General features: G+C 38.9%; 1 long non-coding RNA gene across 1 annotated transcript; it reads left to right on the top strand.

Moving 5' to 3' along the window:
• Positions 1 to 243: 243 nt before the first annotated feature.
• LOC121861311 lies at positions 244 to 1698 on the top strand. Its single transcript, XR_006088005.1, has 2 exons — positions 244 to 496; positions 702 to 1698. It is a non-coding gene; the product is annotated as an uncharacterized LOC121861311 (long non-coding RNA).
• Positions 1699 to 5705: the final 4007 nt, after the last annotated feature.

Genomic DNA, 5705 nt, shown 5'->3' with positions numbered 1-5705 from the left:
AACAGTGATTGCCATGAGTACATCACCAGATCGAAGACACAAGTGAACTGACGACTTAAGCCAGTGACGACTCAAGGTTATGTGTGTGACTCGCCCGGATCTCAAACCATCTGCTGACTGCTTCTACGGGGCGTTTTGAGCAGCCTGGCCTTAACATTGTACTCAACATGTCATTGTTAATTTTAGATTATAGAAGTTATTATAAATATTCACTCAGACAATATCCAATGTGATGATGTACTGACAAAACATATGAAGAATAAACAAACGGTACAGTACGTCCGCCAGGGTAGTGGCCGAACAGTTAAGTACAGCTGATGAAGCAATGGGTTGTTAAGGGTTCTAAGGTTATCTTATGAAATACATTGCACGTAACAATACGCCCTGCCTCATACTCTCCCTCCTACAGGCAGGTCTGGTGTTTGGTCTACTGGATCGCCCTCCACACTTCAGCATCCTCGGCTTCTTCTGTCTCAGTCGTGCCTGTTTCACATCGGTGGGTGACGTGGCGTGTCTTTTACCATGGTGATCCTCGTCTCCATGTGTGTGTGTGTGTGTGTGTTTAAGCCTAGAGCGCTGTCTTGTATATTTATATTCAGAATATTTTGTCGATTTATTTACTTTTCAAAGGAGTGTGACTGCCGAATGGATACAGCACTCCCCGCGTTTCCTAAGGATCCCTCATACCACTACTTCCCCAGATTGCAGGGTTCATCATCTCCTACCTGGTGATCGTCCTACAGTTCCGTGGTGCCCAGACGGTCCAGGAGTATGGTCATGAGGTGTCACAGGTCACAAGCGTCAACCATTGACCTGTATCTTTACTTGAGGCAACTAGATTCACCTCAGCTTTGTGGTCACCTCGCTGCTGTGTCAACCTTTGCCATCCGCTCTAGCATTTGTGTTGGCCACCGTGGCACCTGTCAGAGCCGTAGCCATACATCTTTGTGCCCTGGGCAAGTGCAGTAATTTAATTAAGAACGTGTTTAGTGATAATAGCTTGTGTGTGTTATTGAAAATACTTGCAAAATTTAACGAGTAACAAAAATACAAATGATAAATTTACAAAATAATAAATAAACATATCTGGCTTCACTCAGGTTAGGTATACGAGTATAGGTACCGTATAACCTGAACTGCCACAGCTTGTCCTCCCTGACACAGGTAACACCTCTTGCAATTGCTGTGACAATATCTCAGTCGTGGAAGATTTTTGGTTCTTGCCTGGACCACCCATGGGTCAGTGGTTAAAAATACTGTAATACAAAGAGACATAACTTTGGGACCCATGTAATATTCGTGCCAAGTTTAAAGTCTCTAACTGCTACCGTTTTGGAGCTATGATTGAACACAGAAAGACAGACAAACTCACAGACACCTTTTTATTATTATAGCTTGTAAATATAGGCAGTCAAACGGGTAGTTGTACAGTAGCTAAAACAACTATTTGTGCAGGAGGGGGTCGATATGCTCCGAAATTTTACGTGTGACTAGTGACAGCCCTCATATACCAAAATTTATCGTTCATGGTCTCATATTGTTTCCCACAAGGTATGCACAGATAGTTGTTTTGGCTACTGTACATCATCCAGCACTACGTATACACTGCCTGATGTGCAGCACCAAGTTACATTCTTACACAAATGTTTTGTGAGAAATTTATTCAATGTCTACTTTAATACACCATCTAGACCTAGAGCATTATTTGGTCCTTCCAACTCAGTGTCCCATCTCATAATTTTTAGTTTTTGATGGAGATGAGTGTTTACAAACCTTGTTAGGTGCTTAAAGAACTTAGTTGTTGAAGGGCATCAATAACATTATAACATCAAAAGAATATGATAAGAGTTTGTCATAATATGTTTGCCTAGTAATACTTGATATGTGCGATTTGGCTTTAGGAGCTGACAAAATTTCTTCATTGATGATAAAAGTTTTCACTCCTTTAAAAACATTCAAAAAATGGAGAAGAAAAGTGTTTTGTGTCACTTTACTTTGAAAAATTTGGACAGTTTTCTGTACATGGAGGAGCAACTCTTGACCTTTTAGTAAGAAATTGTCGTTGTTGTTCTTGTAGATTTTTTTATTGGCACAGGATATAGGTGCGGCAGCCATTAACGAAACATTGATGTCTATGAGTACGGAAGCAGATTATATAATGAAAGTTACTAAGATGGCCTAACCTGACTATTAACAACAAAGTCAATTTATAGAAGAGGACTTACTATAGGTCGTTGGCAAAGGAAAGATTATAGAAGAAAAATGTCTTAGAATTGTCTGAAATCTAAACTCTTGATTGCAAAGATAAAATTCCTGATATTTTAATTAATCCTCTACTATAAATTTACCAACAACAAAGTACGTCAATATGGCTGTTGTACATATATCCATTGTGATTTTTATTAATAAGATGGTGACAAGTATCAGCTCCTCCAGTTTTTTTCCGTCTCACACTCTCTCAAATAGCATGAACAGATTGCACAAAAGAAAAAAAAACAGAAAACATCATTCCTGAAATTACTGTGACCTTAAAATCAATAACATTCATATTCTAAGCCCCTAAAAACAAAGGTATTTTTGCATTAGTTCACACAACTTTCCTACCCCAAATTTATTATCATATTCGAAAAAGACGTCTAATTTTAAGATAATTTTCTTCTATTACATTACCGTCGCAAACGTATAATAACGGAGATAGCACATGCCAAATCTTTCTCTATTTTCTTCCATTATTCTTCCGCCATTATCGCCTACCCGACCTCCCACACTGCGTGTTTCCTTCATAAATCATCATGCGCATGCGTTCCCGTACACGTCAAGCGGCCAATCAAAAGTGTTTTTTTTTTGGGGGGGCCACCAATTAAAATATATTGTGGTTTAATTCGCGGTATTTTTTGCCTAATCAGATTCGATTGTGATTTTGGGTCTCTTATTTTTCGAAATTCAAATTAATTTCTGACCATGGAAGTCTGCCATGGGTGTCACTTCAATTATATGGAGCTGATTGCGAGTTTGGGGGAAAAAAACGAGCAAGCTATAGCATTTAATAGATCTCGTGATGTTCTCCCGACCTCAGTAAAGTTTCTTTAGTTTAAGAATGAGTGTAAATATCAAGACCAACATAGTTGGCATGAACCAGGCCAATAAGGTAAGATATAAGTGATTCCATCATATGGTGATAGTTAGGTAAGGTTAGGTAAGGTTTATATGTTTTCTAGTGTTTTTTTTTTTTTTTTTGTATTTGCTTGGCCATGATTTTTGTCGGAAAACGGCCCATCCAAAACCACCGTTAACTAAAACACAGGCAATTTCCGACGGAAATCAAGATCAAAACCAATCAAAACACACAAAAATACACCAGAAAAACATAGTTTTTACTTTCAAACAGAGTTGTGTGAACTAATGCAAATTTACCAAAGCATATATCGTAATGGCAGACATCTAATATTAGCATGTCAACCCATTAATATAATTTCATTTTCTTTGGAGAAGGCTCAGTCAGTTTAGAATTGGTAAGAACTTCATCGCCTACTTAATAAAATCACTTATAAACATTATTACACTAATAAGTAAGTAAATAAAGTACTGTACTGTACACAATCATTTACACTATCATCTACAATTCTACACCATCTCCGCACCACCATCCGTTGAAGAGCATATTTTATAAGCAAAAAAAAAAAGAAGAAATGCTACCCTACCAGCCACACAAGGACCTGGGAGGGCTCACTAACTCCACACACACAAAGTAAAGTAAGAAGTATAATTAGCAGCACCATATAATAAACAAATATTAATACAAATTTCTGACGGCCCGAGGGAGCAAAAAAAAAAAGAAGATAAAAAACTAATAGATCAGATGACGAGACCTGGTTGAGCCCAGATTCTTTCTACTCCTACTGTATTTCAGTTTCACCACTTTTCTTCAATCCCTAATAATCTTCTTTCACCTCAAAACTCATGACTCCAATAAAACGGCGAGGCAGAGTGGTGGTGTGGCGTGGTTGAGAACAAAAAAAGACAAGCACTTAGATGTAATAGTAACTGTGGCGGCGGGGGTGTCATTTATTGCTTCACTCAACGGCTTGTTACATCCCTCTATCATGAATCCTTAGTCAAGATGACTCGGGGTTACGGAGAGTTCCAGTGAATCAGTTATTGGTGATTTCAGTGGAGCTCATATAGATGCAGGTGTATTGTATATATTATATTTTAATTATATTATTTTGACTATTTTGTAGTAATATGACATGTAAAGTACATTTATTTAGTTGATTTACTCTAATCATCTAGTTTATGCATAACAGCCATTAAACTAGTTACTGTGGTCCCGGTAATGAACACCAGAGCACCTTAAATTCCTGCCTTTCACCTGTCGGGTTGGAAAAAGCCGGCTGAGTCAGTTTTACTCTGACACCGACTGCTGTGTGTCGGAGCTGCTTCTCCAATTTTCTTGGTGTTGCCTGGGTATTTATTTTCTTTACTTGTGTGGCTGACCTGGATTCAACTCAACAGATAAGTTATTCTTGTTATGACTGTAGGTATAATATTTAGGATGTTTAATAGGAATTGAAATTAAGGTACCATTCTGTTTTGTCTTGTAATGTTCATGCGTGAGTTTTCTCTGTAAATATATTGGTTTGTTTAAGTTCTCGGGCCATTGTGAGAAGAAGGTAAATCAGGCAACTAAATTGTTGGGTTTTAGAAGAAGGTCGTTCAGCTGTCTAGACGGGGTCCGTTCCTCGTAACGATCTTCAAGAGTGAAGTGCTTCCCCGTCTTGAGTACTTGGCTCCCAAGATATGCTAAGGACTGTCAGTTGATTGAAAATGTCCAAAGGAGGGCCACCAGACTGGTGCCTGCACTTCGGCACCTCAACTACCCTGAGAGATTGGAGCCCCTGAACTTGCCTAGCTTATACTGCAGACGGGCAAGGGGAGACCTAATTGAGGTGTATAAACATCTCAAAGGGAACTACTACTTAGTCGAGTGCCCTTACATGGAGCTGGCGGACGCTCGCTCCAAAGGGGTCACAGGTTGAAGAAACCGCAAGCCCAGAAAACTGTGAGGTGTAACTTATTCGGAATGAGAGTTGTGATCTCTTGGAACAATCTGCCAGAGAATGTAGCGACGGCACAGAGTGTGAGCTCTTTCAAGATTAGACTTGGCAAGCACTAGAGCAGGTTCAGATACACTCAGAAGCCAGTACATGCCCAGTATTTGCCAACAGTCCGTCACAGAGACGTGACCTATCACCCAAGCGACAAACGAGCCGATCAATGGTGAAGAGGGTAAAAGTAAAGTAAGTATATTTATCACTGGGTTTTCTCCTTCACAATTAGATAACAATTGACCTATTAAAGCCTGCCTAAAGCACTTTCAATAATAAGTGCATGAAAGTAATTTTATTACAGATCAGTAATCTCCCAACCTGACTTAGATCTGTAATCCCCTCCTCCTAAATCACCCAGCCTCTTCCAGACCACCACTCCTTGCCACCCTGGATGCCCACTGTGCCACAGGACCGGGTTCATTAAAACTCTATACTATACATGTTCTCCGAAAATCTAGAGACTCTTAGAAAAGAAAATAAGTCCATATGAGAAAATATATTAGCTATAAACCCAAACCAATTAAATTCTTTTATTTATTATTATTATTATTATTATTATTATTATTAGTAGTAGTAGTAGTAGTAGTAGTAGTA

The sequence above is a fragment of the Homarus americanus genome, unplaced genomic scaffold, assembly GCF_018991925.1.
Source record: "Homarus americanus isolate GMGI-L3 unplaced genomic scaffold, GMGI_Hamer_2.0 scaffold44003, whole genome shotgun sequence".
NCBI lineage: Eukaryota > Metazoa > Arthropoda > Malacostraca > Decapoda > Nephropidae > Homarus > Homarus americanus.
This window is presented reverse-complemented; position numbering and strand designations above follow the sequence as displayed.